The 24,780-nt window shown below is 37.8% G+C and overlaps 1 protein-coding gene across 1 annotated transcript in view; it reads left to right on the plus strand.

The window, feature by feature from the left end:
- The first annotated feature begins 1,955 nt into the window (after nucleotides 1–1,955).
- b3gat1a (beta-1,3-glucuronyltransferase 1 (glucuronosyltransferase P) a) overlaps nucleotides 1,956–24,780 on the plus strand; it is a 166,541-nt gene continuing 143,716 nt past the window's right edge. The window contains exons 1-3 of the mRNA XM_020926886.2: nucleotides 1,956–2,056; nucleotides 2,245–2,325; nucleotides 7,859–7,987. The gene's annotated coding sequence lies outside the window, so the exon portion shown is untranslated. The remainder of the gene's footprint in view (nucleotides 2,057–2,244; nucleotides 2,326–7,858; nucleotides 7,988–24,780) is intronic.

A 24,780-nucleotide genomic window follows, 5' to 3' on the forward strand; every position in this document is an offset into this window, starting at 1 on the left:
GACTGGCAATACAAAATTATTGCACAAGTAAAATGAGTTTGAGCTGTTGAATTGAATGTGGATTGGATTATTATGCTTTGGGGTACTCATAAACCCATTATAGCAATATAACCTTTACATAGCCCACGGTCTTTTTTATATATATCATGTACATGATGTATAACATCATGTACATGATGTACATGATGTTATACATGATGTACAGACAACTATCCAAAGTTAATTCTTAAACCACTTTAAAAACAGTCTTGTGCAAAGGATTCTGGAGATGAGTATATTTTACCACTGTACCACTCGTGATAATGAAATTATTAAATCCTGAGGAGGCTCAGGATGGAGGAAAGTTAAATAACATGAAAAAGTAAAAAACATTTCTGCAATTTACTCATTATATTTTGGTACAATAAACCAAAAGCACAGACTGTACATTTCTATAAGTAATGTTTTAATATTTTCATCCTCCAAATATAGGCTGGGAGCTGAAATTATACTCTACAAATCCCGCTTTAGTGATCCATGGAATAGGCCTGGTCTGCCCCATCATCTTTTTCAGTTAATTTTATGCAATGAAATGAGAGATGCAAATATGTTTGTGGCTTCATGCATGAACTAAGATTTATGGCTGCTGTCGAAAGACGTGTATGTCTCTTAATGTTTCAGCTTCCATCCATCATTTAATAAAGCTTTACTATTAGCTCCACCTCCCAGTCGCTTGGCTGCAATTAGACGCATGAAAGGCATCCAGGCATCTTCAGTTAGGTTTATGTCTGCAGCTAAATCTGCTCAATCATTTTAATTGCTTTACTTTCAGTGTGCATGAAAACAACAATGAAAATGCTTCATACACAGCCTATAAAGACATGTATGTTCATAATATAAATCTGAAGGTGTGGTTAGTAGATAAGTGTTGCTAATGATATAAATTCTTTGCACAGGCAACCTTTGTATTAAGACTTGAATGAACAAAACTAAACTACAGGTATGTTTTTGGCCAGGAAACAACATTATAACAGATCAGAAAATAATTGAATATGGGTCCTTTAAGAGTGCCAGAGGAAGTACCAAAAAATTATATCACAATTTCAGTTTTGTACACAAAGTAGCTACAAAGTGCTTCTTCTGAAAGTACATACGTCATTCTCACAGGGCATGGCAGAGTGGGAGTAGATAGGGTAAAGTGTCTTTGTCATGATATATGAAAAAAATCACCAAAAATAGCAAATTACATTTAGTGTTCTGTCCCCCCCTTCTTCCCATTTAATTAAAATATCTATACCTAGTTTTGTCACCTTTTGTGCATTTTGTCTAATGTTTAGTATAGGAATACATAAATACTGAATTCTTGATTATAAACACCATTTATCACATTGTGCATATCCCAAAGCTGCCTCAAAAAGGACTGCTATTCCTCTATGAAAAAAAGCACACTGGCAGACAACAAGCAGAGGTAATAGCAGTAGCTCCAGGGCAGAGGGACATATGACATGACAACAAAGCAAAATGCAAATATATAATTATTAATGACCTCTTCTTTTTTCTGTGGCAAGCCTTTAAATCATCCAGCAAAGCCCACACAGACGCACGCCTCGCAGGGACAGTCCAGACTGACTTTAATAGATGGGAGTATCTGCCTCATCAGCTTTTGTCATTTTCTCCTTTGAAACAAAAAGTCAGTGTGGCATTCCAATTTCCCAGAGAGGGAGCAATGTCATTCTCAGTGTTAAGCCAGCATTTCATATCTAAATATATTTATGGTATATTAATAGGTTTATTTAGTGGATATAAGCTCTATGACCTGGATTACTCTAGGAGTTGTGATGACACACTGATGTTAAATTTTATCCTGGTTTATCTTCTTAAACGCATGCTCCGCTGCAGAACGATGTAGAGTGTATTCAAAGCAGCAGGGGGCACTCTCGCGATAGAAAAGTAAGCACAGCCTATCTGCTCAAGTAGTTAAAACAAGTGTTCAAAGTGAGAGTAGTAGCCAATGTTTTTTTTTAGTAGTTTGAATGTTAAAAATACCATTTCTCTTGATCCACAAGGAGAGGGACAGGTGAATATATGTTTGCCAGAGATAAAACTAATTAATAATCGTTGTGACTGGATCTGTGTGAGCCCGGTGATGATGTGGCTGACGCATGATTAGCATGAGGTTCTAGCTAAACATGGATAAATTTGGTGTTAGCTTACGGCATAAGATCAAAAATAAAAATATGGAAATGTCTCTTTGTGCTTTTATAGCTGTTCAACTGGAAAAGGCAATGGACTTTTGGTGTGTTTGGCTGTTGAAGAGCTTTGACGAGAAAAAAGGGACTACACGTGGTGAGTTTTGCACTTGGTACTTTTATTACATTGGCTCTTTGGTGGTGAGTGCGTAATGTGCGCGTAATTGTGGCTGGCCTACTACAGTGTACGTAACCACTACCACATTACAACAGAAATCTGTTATTCAGAATGAAATTCAGATTTTCACAGTTGCACGCAGCACGAGGACTCATTCCAAATCAGCGTTTTATTTTGGGTGCTCCTCTAAACTGTGTTTTATCTGCCTGTAAAATTCAAATTCTTACTTTTTCACTTGCCACTGTATAATTCTTTCAATTTTGAAAGCAGCAGGGTGAAAATAGACCGAGGATTTTGATTTAACTAGCTCAACCTCCTGCTGCTCTGACAGGTCCAAAAGAAATGTGCTTCACAAGAAGTCACTGAGAAAATGTTTTTAGTTTTTGTGTTTGTGCAGATTCAGAAAGTAAAAATATTCACTATTTATAAATGTTTGCACTAGGGGTGGTTAATAATGCCAAGTTCATAACTCTGTGATTGTTGCCTGACCAGCCAGTCCTAATGTGGAATGATCCAACCACCGCCTCTAATTAGTATCACGTGTCTCTCAAATGCGGAAGACATCTCCTTGAAAATTCTGGTAACATTCACAACAAAATAGCCTGTATAACTTCTTTTTGTCTCTTGTCTTTGTGAAGTTTTGTCAAAACGTGTAGTTATGGCTGACCAGGTAACTGGGAGTGGTTAAATCCACCTGTCAGTCACTCATGACAGAGGCTGATCAACTTGGAAATGTGTCTTATGTTAATTAGGATTAATTACGATAGGACTGCACAGAAACACTGAATTTAATCAGAATAACACATTAGATCATGATTCAGTTGGGATAGACTTTTTATCCAATTATTTTCTAAGCATTTTGTTGCATGGTTTAAACATGGGTGGAAGAAAGGCTGTTTGGCAACTGAATCAGCAGAGACCCATTTGAATAACATGTACAGCAAGTATACAGTGGCTACAAACTTTGATGTTTCAGACTACCAATATAAAACTAATTTGGAAATATAGAACCTCTGCTCTCTTAATTCTATTAGCACACCAAATTTCTACACCATTTCAAGTTCTCTGCCAAAAGCAACTTTTTGTTTAGCTTAAAAAGATTGAACTTCATAGTTGTTAGTGCAAGTCCAATATTAAGATGTATTTTTCTTTGGTTATGTAAGCATTTGTCATTGCTGTAAGGATGATCAGTTTCATAATTAAAGCACTTGCAAATCCAAACTTAAAGGTGCATTATGTGTAACTTCTTTTCTGGTGGAGGGTCCATCAAATGCTTTTCTCATACTATGCAACATTTGGCAGAGCAGGGACATATCCATAAAAAAGCAGGTGACGGATCCCGAACTATAAAGTTACATAGTGTGCCTTTAATATGCTAAGTTAAAGCAAAACTCTGTACATTTAGTTTACTTTAAATAGTTTCAGAGTCTGTGGGAGACCTTCCCTGAAACACTAGTTACACTAGACAAGTGGCTAAATGGCAGTAAAAACTTTGTATGGTAAAGTTGTGGAAAATCATGTTCATATGAGCAATCATATTTTACAAGCATAGTAAATACTTATGTGGTATTATGTGTAGGCCTGTCACAATAACAGACGATATATCGCTACAGAGATATGCTGTGATAACAATAATGTAGAAACTTTATGCCACTGATACAGTAACAATAAAGATAATCCCAATACACCATGCTTTTAATATACAGTATCATTAAAAGACATGAACTGCCACACTTAAATAGCAGAATTAACTTATAATTAGGGTTAGAAGTTATTTATTCAACTGTCTACAGTTCAAATCTTATGTTATTACCTAAATTGCAAGAAATTGTACACGTGATACATATTGATCCCCTAAATATATTATTTCAGCCTTACATATATTGAGTGATTGAGTCAAGTTGATACAGTAATTATCTTGACAGGCCTAATGAAGAGCCAATATACAGTAATTAAATATAGAAATGTTAGAAATTGTCAGAGTGAATTCAACAGCTGTAGACATATCATGTGTTTAGTGATGCTGGCTGGTTAATGCTAGTGTTCAGAAAAGAACACTATTTGAGCAGTTGCCATTAGTGCGGCCCATTCAGGCTCCCACTATCGGGGCTGATAAGCAGATTAGGAGGGGGTGAGGGGGGCCCTGCCTGGATAATGTGCCAGCGTCTTTTAGTGGAGTGAACTGCTGAGGCTGATAATGAAAATCTGCTTCTCACCAAAAGGCTCCAAATCAATTTAGAGATTTGGGCACATTTAGAGAACGCAGCAGAATGGGCTCAGAGCGCTGCCTCCATTTTTACTGCCGCTCAGAAAAATACCTCCCTAAACTGTCAAATATCAACCTGCCAGGCAATCTTTACTGCAAGTGAAAAATAGTTGTTTGGTTTAGCTCTGGAAAATGTCTTATTTTTCTCTGTCTCGTATAAACCCATATGGCTTCACTCTCAAGTTAAGTCTCTGCTGTGATGTTGCAACGGTATCCAATTTTCATGTAAAATAATTGCAAGGCACAAAAGATGATTTTTTTTTTTGTCTTGAAAGAGAACAATGTTTCCCATATGGAGGAAAGGCTATTTGCTCAGCTTGATTAATCTACAAATAGACCTATAATATAGAATGAGGGATAAATTTTTCCAAACAGACACATAATGACAATAATAATGTGTTTCAGCTCCAAAAGAAAATATCCAGAAAACATAAGCTGCAAAAAATAAATAGTGCACAGAAATACAATGTACAATGTGTAAAAGTTATATTAATGAGTCATGTTAATTACAGTATACAATCCTGTACAGTTCAGATGTTAATGTACTGCAAAAAAAAAAAAGTTGCTTCTTGGGTGATTAAAAAGTTTATTCAATAAATATTAACTCCTAAAATTATTGTTCATTGTTATTTATTGAACAAAATGTCTATCCAGTCATTATAATGTGAATACCTACTAGATGCCCTACTATTTTGTTGCAAGTATAAATTCTGTTGGGACTCAAACACCCAACCCAATGGCAAAACAATTACTAGTTTTCATTGTGTAAATCTAAAAAGTTCTCTTGAACTTGATTTACTTGATGGACTTGATGAACTTTGATTTTTGGGTATAAAGAGAAGGGCAGAGAAAGTAATTTGTTTTCTAGTGCTTCTTCTTAATACATAATTTACCTCTTTGGCAAACCCATGCTTTTCCTCATAGATAAGAGAAGAGTGTTGACAGAGATGCCCCACTTCACTGTGCACACAAGGCTGCAGTGTTGCTTATTCTGATGTTTTCTTGTTTTTTGCTGACACACATTGGCTGTCAAGTATAGACTGCACAAATAGTAGGTCAGTGAATCAATCAGCTCTTGTGGGGCCTTTCGCCACTACAAACTCTGTAAAGCCATTCAAATATAAGGATGTTGAAATATCGATATACTGCATTGTGTAGTTGAATTTGGTGATACAGTATTGATATTGTGGGCTGCTGTATCGATATATTGCTGTTAGTATTTCTTGTATATTTGACGAAATTGTTTTATGATCACACTACAGTTTTGTTGCTTGTTTAAAGGATGGGAACTTGTTTATGCAATACATGTTTTGATAATTAAGATGGTGTATTTCATATTAACTAACAAGGAGTGGTTTACCAAAGACGTTTAGTCTCAGAGCCTTGATTTAGTAGTTCTGTAGTGAGCTTTAGAGCAATTAAACTGCACATGTCCCTTTGTACAAATAAATGTTAAGGTTGTATAAACTATGGATGGATAAGCAATGACCAGTGCAACAGTTTGATGTATCCTTCTCATTAGTAACCTGCACTAAACAAAATGCACTTATTTACTTGTTAATCTTAAGTAATAGAGGCGATCATTAAGTAAGGGCCTTTATTTTTATTGAATCGTATCGAATTACTTTAAAATATATCGTATTGTATCAAATAGATCATATTTGTCCTATGTATTGAGGTATGTATTGTATCGGCAAGTTCTTACCCAACTATGAAACCCAGCCCTATTTAAATATGCAGTATATTTGATGCCCAGTGCTTGATTTTCCTATAAAAATACATTTGATTTCTTGATGTCATGGGGTCATCTTCAGCACATTATTTTGACTTTTAACCTGTCTTGTGTTGTAGATTCGCAATTATGTGCTTTGATGGCGACCTTTCCAAAGTTCACCTTCCTGGGCGTAATTTCTCATGAGGCAAATGGACAGCATAAACATCAATTTGATGCAGAAATGGTGCATTGTTTACCATTTTTCTGTTTTTCTGTGACAAATTAAAGCCATCAAAATGCTAAGTTTGGAAATAATGGCCAATGATGACACAGCTGAGGGTTCTTTAATCTCACATGGCTATAATTTAGTATTGTTGAAGAAGGTTATATTTGACATTTTGACAGTTTGACATATGCTGCTGTCAACTGGAGTGCAGTGAAATTATAAGATGCAAACAGAAGTGTGCGCTGCATATTAAAAATATTTTGTTTGTCTAGAGGGTGACCAGTTTTAACAAAAATGTATATCTTAATTAAAAAAAATAAATTGGGACTAAATGATAACAAATATGCTGAAATAACCACATATATTCTTGTTTGAAAGAATACAACATAAATTGTTTCTATTTTTATTAAGCATTTTTATGCAGTGTTTTGACATTTTTAAATTACAAATGTTATACCCAATAATTTGATTTTGCTATATTCTCATGGCAACATTAGTAATACTTACTTTCCATACAATTTAAAGAATACATTTTATGCATTCTTGTGGCTTTAATTCTCTTTTAAACAGGCTTATGGATTCATGGATTAATGAAACAAGTGAATGTGAATGAAACTAAATACAACTCCAGGTATCTTTTTATCGAGGGGACAACATTATAATTAAAGATCCTATATTACTGACTCTTGTGAGCTATTAGTTGTATTATAATGTTGTTACCTCCTCAAAAACATACTTGAAATGGGTTTTGTTTCCATCCATCCATCCATTTTCGTCCGCTTATCCGGGGCCGGGTAGCGGGGGCAGCAGCCTAAGCAGGGACTCCCAGACTTCCTTCACCCCAGACACGTCCTCCAGCTCCTCCGGGGGGGGTTTGTTTCATTTACACATATTTGAGTAACCCTTTATTATTAGTCTATCTCTATCTATATCTCTAAAATTCTACCTTGTGATGTGATGAAGTGGTATTTTTCAAGTTAACAGCTACCTTTTACCTTTTGTTCAATAGAGACTGGCAATTTGAGAACTAAAATTGTCACATAGATCAGAAAATAGTGGAATAAGGGACCGTTAATTGTTATGTGTATACTTTAAATATGGCCCAGTAATGTCAGTTACCAGTGGCTTGATCTTGGCTGCCTAGTTTGAAGATTTTTCCTAATTGTGCATGCTGTAAATGTGTGAGTAAGAGCGCAAGTGAGTACCCAGCTGAAGGGTTGACATTTTGAGCATGTTATAGGCTGAGATCTGGATTTGTGTGATTTTTGGTATTTCGTCATTTCATTTTAGACCTGTGTGTTTTCAGCTCCAGTATAAAGAGGCTGCTGATGGCTCCTCCTTCCTCTGTAGCAGCTGGTGTTGATTGAACCCACGCGCCTTGAGGAGGGGACAGGCAGATGCTGCAGTGACGAACAAAATGATAAACCGTCTGTCAGTGAGCGCTATTGTACACTCACACACCCACCCAGACTGCTCTATGGTAATTGGAAGCCATATTTCCCAAAACGTGGACAATTACCTCCAAATTTTGTGAAGAGCACCTCAGTCTCCACTATGAGAATCATGCCACTGTGCCTCTTCAAATAATACTAATGACTAAGAAATCTGGAGAGGTCTATTTGATTTTGATTGCATGCTGTATAATGTGCGTAAGTGGAGCCTCTGAATTCTCAAGTGTTTTTGTGTGCATCTAGAGATTGTAAAATTAAAATAGGGTGAATCTTGCCTAATCCCATTTTAGTATGTGTTCTCAGGTGGTTACGTCCAGTAGCAATCAATAAGTAAACATAGGGGTAACTTGTAAGAAACATGCATATGTCTGCTAGTTTGCTTCTTGACTTGATTTGTTATCATTTTGTACTTTATAGAGACTTTTTAGCGTTTCAGATACCAGAACTGATATTCTGGTGTTGCCTAAAAAATACCCATAAAGCTTATTTTAACACTTTATTACGAAGACATACTGAGACTACACAGCTTTCTTAAATGTTTGTGGTAAAAGTGTGCTGTGCATGAGTTTGAAGTAATAATCAAAGTCGCCTCTAGATATGGCCCAAAAAATATCAACTGAGTTTATTGGCCATTGGTTTCTCTGGATTCTGAACAATGTACAATGAACATGAAAAAACCCACATTGATTGATCTCTAGTACTATGCAGTGTGTTTTTAGTATTGGTAGTGTACTAAACAATACCAAAATTGCTAACTTGATTTTGACTCTAAAGAATAGGGTTGATACTCAAATCTATCTAATACTTTGAGTCATATGTGCCTTTCACTATCCTAAATATATTGTTTTTATTGTTGATTTCGGGAGTTAGTGTTTGCTGATCAGATGAGGACATACATTCCCAGGTGTATTTGTGTCTTGGGTTGTAGTTTTCTTGATAAGACTTTAGCTGCAACAAGGGTTAATAGACATCAGGCTTTGATCAGGCATGAACTAAACAGGTCAGTGTTTGATCAGATGAAGCCAGTGCGTCACAGTTGGGGGCCCTGTGCATTCGTGTTTTCTTTTGAACCAGACCACCAGTTGTAGCTCTCGAAGGACCGCAATGAATGACTTTGTAAGTACGGCTTTGATTTTGTGCTAATGCTTTTGGACTATAAGATCAAACATGAGAGTGCTGAGGCGCCGTGGCAACCGCTGCTGCACAGTTTATACAAAGTCAGAGGATTTACTCCACATTGACAAGAAATTTGACACAACAATGATGTAATGACACAAAAGTGTTGACAATTTTCTGCTCTATTCAAACATTTGACAAGTTTCCTTTGAGCCACACCTACTATAGATCTACATTATTGAGGCAGGGGTTCTACATTTGGCCAGACAATTATGGAAATGTTTGATGTGCAGTATGGACAATATATTTTCAGGCCAATGAGAACTACATCGAATTTATACCAAGAAGACTGTAATAATTACTGAGGCAGCTGTAAAAGCTTGGTTGTGATTATTATTACTTCAAACAAGTGTTTTTGCATTTACAAACTACTACGCAATTTATAAGTAAGTAATTTAAGCAATATCCATCCATTTTCTTCCCCTTATCCGGGGCCAGGTCGCAGGGAGAGCAGTCTTAAGAAGGGACTCCCAGACTTCCCTCACCCCAAACACTTCCTCTAGTTTCTCCAGTTGGACACCGATGTTTTCCCAGACCAGCTGAGAAACATAGTCTCTCCAGCGTGTCCTGGGTCTTCCCTTAAGTGTCAATTTACAAAAAGAAATAAAGTGATTTATCAATATTTTTTCCTGTTCCTTTAAGGACAAAAGGAAAATGAGGCCATTGACTAGTGCTTGCTCAGATAAAAAAAATACCATGGATTGTAACAGGCTATAAGATAATGGGAATAATAGCACAATACAATAGCTTAGGTGTTCTCAACCATTGCATTAGAAACAGCAGTGTGATAAGCCATAGATAAAAAAGGTATGGACAGAACAAGCAGATGTTGTCAGCGTTAGCACAAAAGGTTTATTTATAGAAGCATACATGATGAAAACGGGCTTGGTTACACAGTGTGGCTATCGTCCATGGACAGTCATCACATTGTAGGTTAATGAGGACATACAACATGCAGACCTCCACCTTCGCCTGTGATATTGGCCACGCTGCTTCCTGGATGTAGGAGCACTGTGTAAACCTGAAAGTGTGGTGTCAGCATTGTCAGAGAGTAAACAAGAGCATTAAACTGTTAAGAGGAAAGCGATGGTGGATATACAGTATGCAGAGGTAAGAGTAGAGTAGAGTGGGGTAAATTGTTACTTCAAGATAGTACTGTGTAACATGTACTCAAGTAATTATAAATAATAATACTGCTAATACATCAGGCTTATGTAGCACTTTCTAGAAACTTGAAGACGCTTTACAACAATTGGAAACAGTAGAAAATGACCGTAGAAATCATGGGGAAAAGCCAGATTGAACAGGTGAGTTTTTAGAAGTGATTTGAAGTGCTGTAATGAGTCATAGTTCCTGATGAGTTATGGGAGTGAGTTCCAGAGGGTCCCCCAAAGTCCGGTGCTTTGTCCTGATGAGGGCAGTGAGGAGGTTGGTGTCGGCTGATCTGAGGCAGCGGGTGGGACAGTGCTGATGGAGGAGGTGAGGTAGGGATGGAGGTTGTGGAGGGGTTTATAGGTGATGAGGAGGACTTTGTATTAGATGTGGTATTGTACAGAGGGCCAGTAGAGTTGGTGATGTGGTCTCTGCAGTCTCTAATTATGCTATTAACTGGTTAAAAAAAAAAAAACATTTTAAACAGCAAAAAATGTAGTTATTCATTTGATAAGGATACTGCATATTAATGAACACATACAATGTGAATATACCAGCATATAGTAAATTCTTTCAATCTATTGTCAGAGCAGATCATACATCATATTAAGTAGAGCCCGGCCGATATGGATTTTGCTGTGGCCGATATGAAACCGATATAATGGGAGTTGGAGCTACCGATAGCCGATATAATTGCCGATATATTTAGTGATGTAAAAATTCACTGTAAATGTTGAATTGTTTAAAAAACTTAGGTTTGTCTCTGGTGAATTTTAAATTGGGTTTATTTAGGCAACATTTATTGTTATTCTACCTCTTTACGTCATATTTACAGACAGTAGATTGGCCTAATGGCATTTTTGCATCACATTCTAGCAGCTAGTGGTGGGTATTCCAGTTTTTTTAGAGAACTGGCCCTTTTGGCTCGGCTCACTAAAAGCTTCTGGTTCTTTCGGCTCCCAAGCGGCTCTTCAGATTGTTTTGTTGCAAGCAGGTCTAAAGCAGGACTAAACCAGGTGTTATGGCTTCTAGTTTAACATGAGCTGTAACACATGTAAATAGCCATCCTTAGGGCGTCCGCTTCTTGACTCACACGAAATGTACAAAAACTCACGTAGTCCGTAGTTCGTTTGATTTCTTTTATTTGCAGATTTTCAGCGTATGCAGTTCAGTGCGGTCAAAGACCGTGTCGGTCGCCCTCCACAATGCCATTCTCCCCACACACCTGTCTCCCTATTTGACCTGATTATTTGACCTAATTTACCTACCTAGGACACACCCTCTTACGTGGACCCACCCTCTTACGCTATAAACCAAAAGACAAACTAACTTAAATTGGGACTGAAAATAAATCATTTTAACATTTCTATAATTTTAAGAATAATATTTTAATAATTGTTTTTAAGGTATAATAAAATATGAATTTATGGTAAAATATAAAATAACTATTTAATAAATTAAATTATGGCTCTAACACCAGGACTGAATCAGGACTGAACCAGGTCTAAACCAGGACTGAAAAAGGACTAAACCAGGACTAAAACAGATCTAGACCATGTGTAAAACAGGACTAAACCAAAACTGAACCAAGACTGAGTGTTGGGACTCGGTCTCTATCTCGTGCCCAAGATTAGTCCTGGTTTATTTATTTTATGCTAAACTACAGCCAAATATGCTCTTTTTCTTTATTCTATGTACATGCAAATTTCTCAAAATTTCGTTTTTAGCCGCTGCCGCTGTCAAAGCACGAGTCTGAACGAGATTATTGCGTTCATTGAATCCATGTTCAATGTCCATTTGATTCGATTGTGATTAGTTGTACAGCCATAGTAAGTACTTTGTCAGTATAACTAATTACTACCCTGCACATATGGGACAGAACAGTCCTAGAATAGAGGAGGAGTGGGTAGGATCAGGTGAGAGGAAGGACGAAGAAAGGAGACATATAAGAGACCATAAGAGATGGTGGACAGGAGAGGACAGGAGGGCCCAGCAGAGAACAGCACTGACTCATCATTATGGTAATAGAGAGCAGCCCAGCCACACACACTGACTCACCCAACGTGTTCTCAGAGAAACAGTGAATGTCACTGCACTCCCTGGAGGACAGGATTATCAGAGCCAGGTTAGAAAATAACACAGCGCTTGGTCGGATTGTTTGTCTGCAGTGCTCCAGACGTGTCAGCAGAAATGCTCTCTAGCCAAAGCCATAGGAGGAAATGTATAAGCAAACAATAAAAATAAAATAAACTGGGTAAAAGGGTAATTTCAGTATCCTTGTATATAGGCTGCAAAATATATTGAAATGGAATCAAACTTGCAGTTTGAGTCAGCACAATTATCAAACTGCAAATGCCGCAGTTATTTAGATAATAGAATATCCTCTGCAAAGAACAAGGTCAAAGTCAAAAACATGACTTAGTTTAATAATCAATTTTATACAAAACAGTTTTGGTAGCCCTTTGATGTATTGGCTAGCATCAAATGTAGTAGCTAAACCACTAGCTACCATGTTTCAAATAGGAAGTGACTATGCGTGAGCTTGCGCCTCCATTGATTCACTTTGTGTTGAAAAAACATCATCCCTGTCTCTGTAACTGCTATTGTCAGGCTCCTCATTTTGATCTTAAACTATATTAACCTGCTTTACATGATCCTGGTGTTTTTATTTCAGTATTTGTCTGTGAATGAATTCCTTTTCCTAATATGGAACTCAGCTCCAAATTCGCCCTGTAACTGTTGGCCTAATGGCCTTGTGAGCTTCATTTGACTGCCAAATGCTATGGGTGACGTCACACTCCCTTAGTCCACTTCTTTAAATAGTTTTATATGATTCTTGTGTTTTTTTTAGTGTATTTCCATAGCAAAAAGCAGTAAAAATAATAAATATAAGCAGAATGTCACCTATAAACCGGAAACTAAAAGGCACGAGGCTCTTAATTAAACCAGTTCGTTCATCATAAATATAACTTTTTAAATTAACTATACAAATTCATATCTTCTTATATTGCCCTTCAGAACAAATCTCTCTATAGGACATAGTAGGCTCACTTATGCCCATAGGATTATGTAGAATAATTCAATTTCTTGTTCCTACAATTATAACAATACTTTAAAATGTTTTAATGTATATATATATATATATATATATTTTTTTTTTTTAAATAAATCTTGCTTGCTTACTGTAGTTTTTTTCTGGAATAAACAAAAATCATAACATTTAGCAGCTACCATACAAATTAGTGTAGACCAATCATGACGCCTTGATCGGGGTTGCGTTTACTTTCCTGTGAAGCAGGAATATTTTCATAATATTTCTGTGATCCTGGTGAAATGATTTCCAATCTCTTAATGAGCTGCTACTGAGTGTGACAGACTGTGGAGTGCCAGATGCAGTGGCCCTTTAACTTGATAACTGCAATCATGCAAATAGTCACTATACTAAAATGTCAGAGTTTTCGATACTACAATGATAATTGAAAAGCACTTTTAACTGATCTTGTACTATTTCTTGTATAGATCAAGACCATTTTAAAACTTTTAAGAAAAAGTCAAATTGAGTTCTGTTTTTACAAATGTCAGATGTGTAACCTATTCCCACCTACCTAGGGTGACCAAACGTCCATTTTTCCCTGGACATGTCTGTTTTATGCGTCCTATCCTGGGTGTCCGGGTTTTGTTTTTTTAAGTGATGGAAATGTCGAGGTTTTCATTACCTTTCATTGGGGTCATTAAATTGAGCGGCTCTCGTAGCTCTCTGTACACTCAGAAAGAGTGAGCAGACACAAACAGTCAGTCAGTCTGCAACATGCTGAAGCGCAAATGCTCATTTAACAATGACTTGTGCAAGAAATTCTCTGTTTTCTGTCCTGGTCAGGACAAGTGGGAGGCTATGTGCACAGGTTGCAAGTTGAGAGTAGCCCAATGTCGTGGCCCCACCTTCCAACCCTGTAAGGTGTCTGGGTTTTCACAAACGGAAACATGGTCACCCTACCCCTCCCTACACCTGTCCATTGTTCAGGCTCACAGTGGTCTCTGCTCTTCTTCTATCAGGCCAAAGCTTTCATGCTGTCCTACTCTAGCAGTATAGATACCATCTAGTGGTGTTATGTGAGAATACAACAGGGTTGAGTCAGTCTAATTACAAACTGGGACTCAAAGGAACAGAAATTAAGTTCTTATATTATTATAAGGAATTCACATTAAACATAGGATTATGCTGAGTGCACTTACATTCTTTAGGCATTCAATTGTCTATTGTACTCTAAGAACAGTATAGGCTTTTATCTGCTCCCATTTCCATTGTCTAATACTTGCAGCATTAACCCCCCGCCCCGCCCCCCCCCACGTGTTTAATGACATGTACTTAAAAAGTTTTTTTTAAATTCATGTATAAAAAGTCCATCTTTTCCAATTGATACCTGTGGTTCAGAGGTCGCAGGTCAATGGAGCAGCAAAGTCGTTGTACACAATCGTGCATCTACTCAGTATGGATTATTCACTATGTTCCTGGATGCTGCCCATGCTAGCCATCAGAGGGATCAAACTAACATTAGCGATTAGTATTTCCTCAGTGACCTAGGTCTTGTTGACTGTTGATACAGCTGTCTGATCCACTCCCCGTCAACCTTTTCAGATACAACTATTATACCGGATTGTGTTGAGTCATGTTAGGACATTTCTAGGGATTTGTGTGCCCTCTTTAGCATGTTAAGCCATTACAATCTGTTCATTTGCATACACACACAAAGGCTGATGCTTACATGTTTGCCTTGCAAGGTTTTATTGGGGTTCCTGACCTTAACTTGTTGTTTGGGACCTGTGGGCTTATCTCAGATCTGGGTCTCCATGGTAATGTCACCCTCATGCTAACAGGTTTCATTCAGCTTGATTCATTTTCATAGCAACCCATTTGGCTTTGAATCACCTCTCGTTGCACGTGGGATAGAGGTGGATATTTCTGTCTGAATGTACTATTAAAGTCAATGAAAAGCTGTATTCATTCAATTGTGAGCCGCTTTACCGGGACTCTGCACTGTTGTGATAAACCATTGATGGCCGTAGCATCTGTTGTATCACCAGAGAGCACCTACAGTTCACATTAGAAAACATGATGTCTGTTCAAACAGGAAGCAAGCAGTGTTGACCCCTTCTGTGTGTTTCTGGATGGAGACAAGACAAAGCACTTGTCATTTTGTGGTATTTGAATTCTTTTGACCATTAAAAGATACATAATATAACTTTTCAGATGGAGTTTCAACCACCTGCTTGACTCCATGTTGTTGTTTTCCACAGTATGGGATCACACATCTCACACTTATTCAGCTATAGTTAAATTTTCTTGCTCAAAAATACCCTAAAAACATGCATTTCTATGAGCAGGGTCTCCTCCACACATATCTGACTTGTGACTCTATCCAGTGACCTTATCTCCATTGAGATAGATACTACGTTAAAAGCTGTAACAACAGAAAAACAATCTACATTGAGAAAAGCAAGTGGCAGACCCTCCACCAGAAAAGTTACATAGTGCACCTCTAAATACATAAAAAAATGTGGCAATGAGAATAAATTACATAAAGAGAGTATCATGTATTTAGCAATAGGAAGAAAACTGCATGTTGGCTGTGCCTCAATAAACTCAATTACAAAAGCCATCTGGTTGGAGGGAAGTGGTTTTACACTGGTGATTGGAAGAGCCAGCCAATTGGTATCTAAATCCGTTCAATAGATGGCAGTAGTGAATAAGTAGAAATTTCTCTAAATACAAATTTTCACTTGTTTTTAACCCAGTTGCACAACTGCCTCCTTTTGAAATACTTTCATGTGCCAAAGTATTAAGATAAACAGAAAGACGAAGGCACCAATCACCTTCAGGAAAGACAGCCAGTGACAGGAGGTGATCAATACAAGACAAACTGCATTGGGGCAGGCCATCCCATCACACTTGTTTTGATAAATGAGCCGAGGTTTGCTGAACAGACAGTGTAAAACAAATACCCCAACTTCTGCTCAGGGCGCTGCAATTTTGGAAGCAAGTGACATTATACAAACCAAGTAAAGATAAACAAAGGAAGAAATGATTAATGAGTTATTGCAAGGTGCACTCGGGGCCAAATAAGGGTCTTGTGTTTAAAAAAAGCAAAACTCATAACCAATTTTTTTTTTCCTCTTTTTTTCTCATTGAATGCCATACCAGCACACACGCATACACACACAGGATTATCCTAACCCTAACCTTCCCCTCCCTCTTATTCCGCCTTTGCTCTGCTTTCTTGTCCTTCACTACAACATGAAGTATCTGAAGTACATGATATGGTTTATACAATGTTAATATTGTGTTTTAGTAATACTGTATTGTTTCTAGGGTCCAACTGATATGGGCTTTGGGAGTGCCGATAACCAATTTCACAGCCGGTATATTTAGTGATGTAAAAATTGACTTGTAAAGTAAATTTTACTCTATTGGATTGGATTGGAAATGAATCATATGCGTAAATGCGAACCATTCATACCTCTATTCAGCTCATTACATCTCAGTGCGTGTCCAGTAATATACAGAATCTATAGTCACTTTACAGTAGGCCAATGTAAGAAAATGGTCTGTTTATATGTGGTAGCTTACAGCAGCTAAGCTTTAACCAATGACAAAGAATGAAAAGTAGCTCTAAAACCCACACATTTGCACTCACCACTCATGCGGGCACCTCACAGATCACAGGTCTTTACAAATAAGTGTCCCTCTAATCCTGATTCGTTACGATTGTTTGTAAAAAAGAGTATAATCCATTTTATTGACAGCAGCTGTGTGTGTCCTCTGTCTATGGGACAGTCCTCTTTGCTCCGAACTTGCACTTTGATAAAAACAAACAGTAGTTTTGTGGCTGGCCTAAACTGCATTGAAGTTAACTTTTATTTATAGTTATTAGAGCCCGACTGATATGGATTTTGTTGTGGACGATATGATACCGATATAATGGGAGTTGGAGCTGCCGATAGCCGATATAATCACCGATATATTTAGTGATGTAAAAATTCACTGTAAATGTTGAATTATTAAAAAAAAAACTTAGGTTTGGCTCTGGTGGATTTTAAACTGGGTTTATTTAAGCAGCATTTATTGTTATTCTGCCTCTTTACATGATATGTCATAGGACTAAAGCAGGTCTAAAGCAGGGCTAAACCAGAACTGAACCAGGACTGAAAAAGGACTAAACCAGGACTAAAACAGATCTAAACCATGTATAAAACAGGACTAAACCAGAACTTAACCAAGACTGAGTGTCGGGACTCGGTCTCTATCTCTCTCCCTCTCTCGACCCCAAGATTAGTCCTGGTTTATTTATTTTATGCTGAATATATATATATATATATATATATATATATATATATATATATATATATATATATATATATATATATATATATGCAGTTTTTTTTTTTGCCCTATGCACACGTATATTTTTGAAAGTTTCGTTTTTTAGCCGCTGCCGCTGTCAAACTACCAAGAGTAAAAAAAAAAAAAAAAAAAGAGAAAAAAAGTGAGAGAAAGAGAAAACACGACTCCCAATCCCAATAAGGATCAGGCTTCCGTCGTTCACTTCAAAGAGCTGGCTCTAAGATCTGCTTTGTTTGCGACCGACCCATCACCACTCGCTAATAAATAAACAATCGCTATTAGCTTTTAGCCGTAAATGCTGCGTGCCACGGTAATTAATTGTATGCGCAAATTTCATCATTCACCCCTCTATTCACAGCTCATTTACATATCAATGCAGGTCCAGTAACAAATATGCGGCCAATATAGTCACTTTACAATAGACCAATAGAAAACAGCCTGTTTATGTGTGAGAGCTACAGCAGCTAATCGCTAACCTATCAGAACAAACCAAAACTAGCTTCAAAGTCGACATATTATCAACACTCACCCCTCACACAGGCTCGTCCTCACATCACAAATCTGCACTAATAAATGTCCGTAATATAGTAGATTGTATATAAGTATATAAGAATAAGTAGATTGTCTGTAAAAAGAATATAATCTCTGTGTTGCGCACATCGATCTATGTCTGCGGCTGTAAACAAACACACGTGACTCTGGGGGTGTGTTCAGGGACAGTATGAACACACACAGACAAATGACTCCGCAGATAAATACTGATGCAGAGCCACATATTTGGACATTTATCTATCTGTAAATTGGATTAAATGAACATAATGTAGAGAGTCTAAGCTTTATAACAAGGTATAACATGCCCACGTGAAATATCGGTCCTTATCAGCAAGCATATCGGCTGATAGCCAATATGCTTACAAGAGCTCATATTGGCTGATAATATCGGCCAACTGATATATCGGTTGGGCTCTAACCCCGAATTCACACCAGGAGCTGCAGCTGCGCTTAACGTGGGCGGAGCTGTGCGTACGCGTAAATTTCAAAGTTTCAATTCACACCAGAGCGTCAGAGACGCTCCTGCTACGCAGCCTGCACATCTTCTCACTGTTTTCAGACATCACATTTTGTACTTGCTTTTTATCATTTATTTTATGTTTAAAGTGTATTAAGTTAGAATGTGTATTAAGTGTATTGTGAATTAAGTGTACAACTGCAACGCATTTGCGTTTAATGAGGTTTAAATCTATTAGCATGCACATTAAACACCTCAGTTTTTTTTTTTTTTCCCTTAATAAGGTAAAATCACCTATAATAAACATACATTATGAGTGTGATTAAAATCTTATGTCCGTCCAGGTAATAAGGCCTATACGTTTATATGTTGATACAGAGTCCTGCACCGATGGATAAGGGAAAATAGTCGCTGAAACGGGCAAGTTTTAACGTTCTGGAATTTTAAGGGCGGGTCAGGACTAATTCAGGTCTAAACCAGGACTAAACCTGGACTAAATCAGGTCTAAACCAGGTCTAATCTTGGAGAGAGAGAGAGATTGTGAACCCTGAGCCCCGCGGAGCAGGTGTCCGAAAAGTGCGACGGCTGCACGTACCTCTTCTCCGAGCTCTGCACCGGTCCTTTCGCCCGTGGACACTCGGGGCTACACGGAACGACACTGAGCACATTTCGACAGTGAGTCCTGGTTCAGATTTAGTCCTAGTTTAGTCCTGGTTTAGTCCTGGTTTAGTCCTGGTTTAGTCCTGGTTTAGTCCTGGTTTAGTCCTGGGTTTGTCCTGAGTCCTTGTAGAATTGGTGTCTGACATCGTAAATCACGTCCTCGTTGTTTACGTCGCTGTCTTGACTTTGGTTCAGTTATTTTGAAAGGGCATCGGAAGTTTATTTTGACACCGTGTTTTTATTTCCTGTCTTTCCCCTGCTAAAAACCTTGGAGACGTGCCGTTGACGCTGCAAAATTAGAACTCCAACCTATCTCTAGCAGCGCGTCAGCGTCAGACGCTCATTGGACGCGCGTATGACACTGTCGGTGTACATTGTCAGACCGGTTAAAAGGGAGTTCTAAAGCTGCACGTCTGCTGCTCGTGTGCTGTGCTGCTGCGCTTACGTGCCGTTGCGCTTTGGTGTGAATTGGGGGTAATAGTTATAGTCTTAGATCAGACAAGAGCATTTAAAGCCAGTGTCAGTGTTGCGCATGGGTGTAAATAAGCGCATGTGAGTCACGTGATGTGACTCTGCCGGTGCGTTCAGGGGCAATACGGCATCACGCATACAGACAAATTACTTCTCTGTTAAACATTGATGTGGCGCCTCATATTAGGATATTTACCTCTCTCTAAATAGGATTAACTGAATATAATATAGAGTTTCTAAGCTTTGTAATGATGACGCTAAAATCCTCATGTGGACCATTAGCCCACAACAGCAAAATTTAGGCCGATAGCTGATATGTCTCTAAATGCCCATATCGCTCAATAATATCAGCCAGCCGATATAAATAAGGGTTAAAACACACACAACAGAAGTCGCTTCTGTCCACACTAGGCATGGCCAAAATAATTGCGTTTAATGATTATGTAATGATAATTATTAATGTTGCTAATAGTTAAAAAAAATGAATGGATATGAGTATCTTTGATAGTATAATTTTAATGTTATGAATAAATTCCATATTTAAACAACTGTTATAGTATTTACATTGTTATAAGTGAAAACAACAATGATTTAGAAGAGAACATTATGAAGTAGCTTTTTTCTGTACATACTGATGATATAATGTTGAGTATTTTTGTTGCCAGTTATCACAATTGTATATATTATTGTCTACCCTGTTTATCACAATAAACTATATTAATGTTTATTGTCCCATCCTTAGTCCATAGTCACCAATCTATGCAATTTGGAAGTTGTTAAATGGAAGAGCTCAGTAATCCATCCTAATTTGTCAGTATGAACTCTTGGGACCAGGGCGATGAGATGACCCACTGAAATCCAAGCACATTAAAGTGTATTGGTGGACATGCTTCAGATTGTCTGTTAACACACTGCAGTGAATGTAATCTCATCATGCTGAGTCCCTCGGCTGTCTCTGATAGCATTAGTACTGGGATAATACATGTAATGGGCCGACAAGTTCATTTGTGCAGAACAGTTGTCAAGATGGGTCTTCTCTTTTTCACATAATTTTTGTCCAGATTATGCACTAGAAAATCATGATCAATTACAATAATTACTATATTGACCTCAAATTTTATTGTGGGTACAGCTTCTTAGCATTATTTTGCAATATGATAAGATTTGAGCTGTAGAAACTTGAATTTGAAAGTGTTTCAGTGTGCTATTTATTTTTTGCAGTTCATGTTTTTTAACATTATTGTAACAGGCCTAGATCAATTGATAACTGTTGTTTTGATTCACCTGTATGGACTAGACATTATGCAATATTATTATATTTATATAATATTTTTTGTGATTATGAGTAATAACAACAATAAATCTGATTATGCTATGACAGTATACTCAAAACACTACTATATGCGTCAGACATTAATTATATATCTTATAATGAAGTCCTGCTTTTTAACAATTATAGAACTGCAGTTTGTTGCTGTTAAAACAAAATAGAAGAGAAGAGATAAGTAGCTTTTTCTGCATGATCGGGTGGTATAATGGCAATTATCTTTGGGAATTATCACAATTATACAAAAAGTAACAATCGTCTTTTATTGTGGTTACTGATATTATTGTTTGTGGCCCATCTCTTGACTTGACTACAGTCACCATTTCCTATAATTAAATAATAAATAATGAAGTAATAAATAATGAATTATAATAATTAAGTATTAAATAATTAAGACCAAACAGCAGAAACTATCCTTTCAGCTTGTGGTGGAGACTTTAGTGTAACAGATTAATCAAGTTTTGTGTGTTTCACCTACTAATTTCCATATCCCCATTGTCAATAGCGTTGAGAGACAAATTGGCCGTTTTAAGCAATAACCGGATAAATCAATTACCTCCCTTGATTTATGCCTGATAAAAACATTTAACATGTTAAAGCTCTCTAATTGTCTGGCTTTGGAGCATCTGTGACTGATACCCAGAGGCCCTGCAAGCACCTATCTTCCGACAACACACTATCTCATAATCGACTTTTAATGGTAGTATAATAGCTTTTATGGAGTAATGAATTTACAGTAATTGTTGCCTTGGGTGGCAGGAAACAGCAGCACAGCACAGGAAACTATTTGAACTGGTCCCTAATCACAAGCATATTAATTTCTCACAGAGCACACTGCACACATGTAGACACAACCATCTCATGACTCTTATGTACAGTCTAAATCAAAATGAATGAAGGATGAGCTACACTGAAATGAAACGTGTAAATATATTAAAAAGTCCAGAGGCTACTTGTAAAAAGAAATCGGATAGAGCATGTTTTCTCATTTCAAATTACAGTATGTGTCACAAGCGCTTTTAAGTAGGGAAGCATGCAGGATTTTTCGGACGGGGGATACGTATCGCCAAGACCCTTTACGAGCATGGTGTGCGCACATCTTAATGTCTTCCCTGGTTGCCTCTCTGTTTGGTTGCTCTTTTTCAGTGCCTGTTTGCTCCATACCCTTCCCTCAGTCTCTCCTCCATGCTCTGTGTGCATATGCATACTGATTTGATTACATTTGATTATGTGGGGCGGGGTACACGTCCTGACAGTCCTCAACACATTTGCGACAGTCAGGCTGCATTATGAGTGACAGGTCTGAGGGGAGGGATGAGAGACACTGGTTATTTAATGCACACCACTTGTTTTATAGAGTTGTTATCGCAGCATCCACAGGACTGTTGTCTGGGTGACACCGGTAGAATAGGGTGCTTTCTGTCTCGCACATTTAAAAAAAAGTCTGAGGTGGCACTGTCCTGTGCACACTGGGATATGACTGAATAAAGGAACCCAGTGCTTGTCTAGGTCCCGTGCATACCCAATGTCAGAATCAGACAGGTTTGAATAGTTTTACAGCTCTGCCCTCACTGAAGAGGTGAACAATCAGGTCAATAATCTGTGTTGCGGTGCTCCATGTGTAATTGAATTCATTGGAAAATTCAAGGTACACAGAGATGGGTGCCCCTATAGGCAACACTGCTTTTAATATGATTGTTCTGGCTGTGCATATAAATTAATGTTGGGATGCTTGAAAAAAACTTAATTATGATCAACTGTATTTATTAGTGTGCTTATTGTCCAACTATATAAATTAAATGGAAGTTGCTGTGGACAACGCCATCGTCATTTGGGTTGTATTATTGGGCTGCCAATCTTAACACCAAATCAACCAGAATCATTTATATGCAGAGTACATAGCCAATTTAAAGACTCCCAAGGGAACTGCATTATTGATTTGTTGATGCATACATTGAACATTTTACACAAATCAACTTACTTTATATCATATTTTAGTGGTGAAAGGTTACTGAAATTCCCATTTAAATTAATGTAATTCCCGCTTAACTGGAAGTTCCACCACAAAAATGTTTTAGTAGCATTTATATGCAAACATGAGCGGGAGGGAGTTGAGGTCAGTCAAGTTTTTGTCTCAAGTGGCAGATTTCCCTTGCCCCAACCTCTCCACTGCAGCGTGTTTGGTTCTGAAGAGAGTGCCTGTGTTTTTGCAGGCACTTGGTTAATCCATGCTGAGAGACAGATGCTGCATGAGCTGATTATGACTCTCTGGTGGCAGCGAGATACAAACCTCTGAGCCAAACCCAGTTCAAGTGGTCACCTGCTCCAGCGTCAGGGGCCAGATTTGGACAACCATAATTCCAGCAGAGATCAAAACATTCCCTGGATTAGTTGTAATACTTCCAAAAGTGAGATTTAGTTTTTGGAGTACTCAGTACTCCAAGTACTCAGTACTCAGGCCAAATCACCAATACGATATCACTCTGTATTTTACCACTGTTGACATTTGATCAATAGTGGTTAATGCTGCCGCTAACACTCATAGGAAGTTAAATGCAGACAGTGGAGACTCTGTAAACACTTAAAACATGCTAATAATGACAAAAGATATTTGTGTTACGTGTCTGATACCGTCATTTAGCCTTTGGTGTCGACGCTCAACTTGGCAAATAACTAAAGCTACGGAGAGTGCAGCCCGACAACAGCACTAACTTGGACTTTTTACTCTGCACAGCCACTTCTTACAGATTTAAGTAAAAAAAATGGTCCTTTAGAAGATTTATTTTTTGCTCTTGTAGTGTAATAAAACTTTCCACTATACTGTATTGAACTTGTATCGGTATCAGCAAGTACACCAAGGTATTGGATCAGATCCCCCAAAAAATCATGTGGGACACTAACACTAGTTTTAGTAGTTACAATTATTCAGAGTTATCATTGTAGCCATAATGTTATATCACCAGGATTTTTCTTCCAAATACCTCTATTCCCAAGGCGTCTCTGAACAGTTTTTGGCTTTCCCTTGTCCGTCCGTATAGCTGCACTTGCACAGGGGAGGGATTACTGTGACCACACCATTATGTGGCACAGAGTGAACAAGTATCTCACTCAACCGCCAGTGTTCAGAGTATTCAGCGTGACAAGCCTGGGCAGCTGTGTCACAAAATGGCAGACTTCCCGACAACATAGAGTGTGCAGTGCTTTGAAAATGCTAAATTTACTGTTACATTGAAAGCTCTGGTGACTCGCTGTGCACCCAGCTGGTTAATAGGGAATGGGTTTTTTTAACTGGTTGCCTTATTTTCTACCACAAATCCTGCAGCGTTTCAGCAGAGAGCCTTGTTGCAGAAAGAATGGCACTGTAAACCAAACTGCTCGAAATTATATGTGATATTGATAGAGGTATATTGTAAAAGGAATTATTTTGCCGTGGTGGCTAAATGGTATCTTATATAGTCCACAGTAAAAACAAACTTGCAGTGTATATTTCAAACATGAAATATACACATATGAAATGAACACTAAATGGATTAAGTGTTCTGTATTGTACCTGATTATTACCTCCGCCAAGGAGGTTATGTTT

The sequence above is a fragment of the Boleophthalmus pectinirostris genome, unplaced genomic scaffold (genome assembly GCF_026225935.1).
Source record: "Boleophthalmus pectinirostris isolate CB_2022bp ecotype Guang Dong unplaced genomic scaffold, ASM2622593v1 HiC_scaffold_9, whole genome shotgun sequence".
Lineage (NCBI taxonomy): Eukaryota > Metazoa > Chordata > Actinopteri > Gobiiformes > Gobiidae > Boleophthalmus > Boleophthalmus pectinirostris.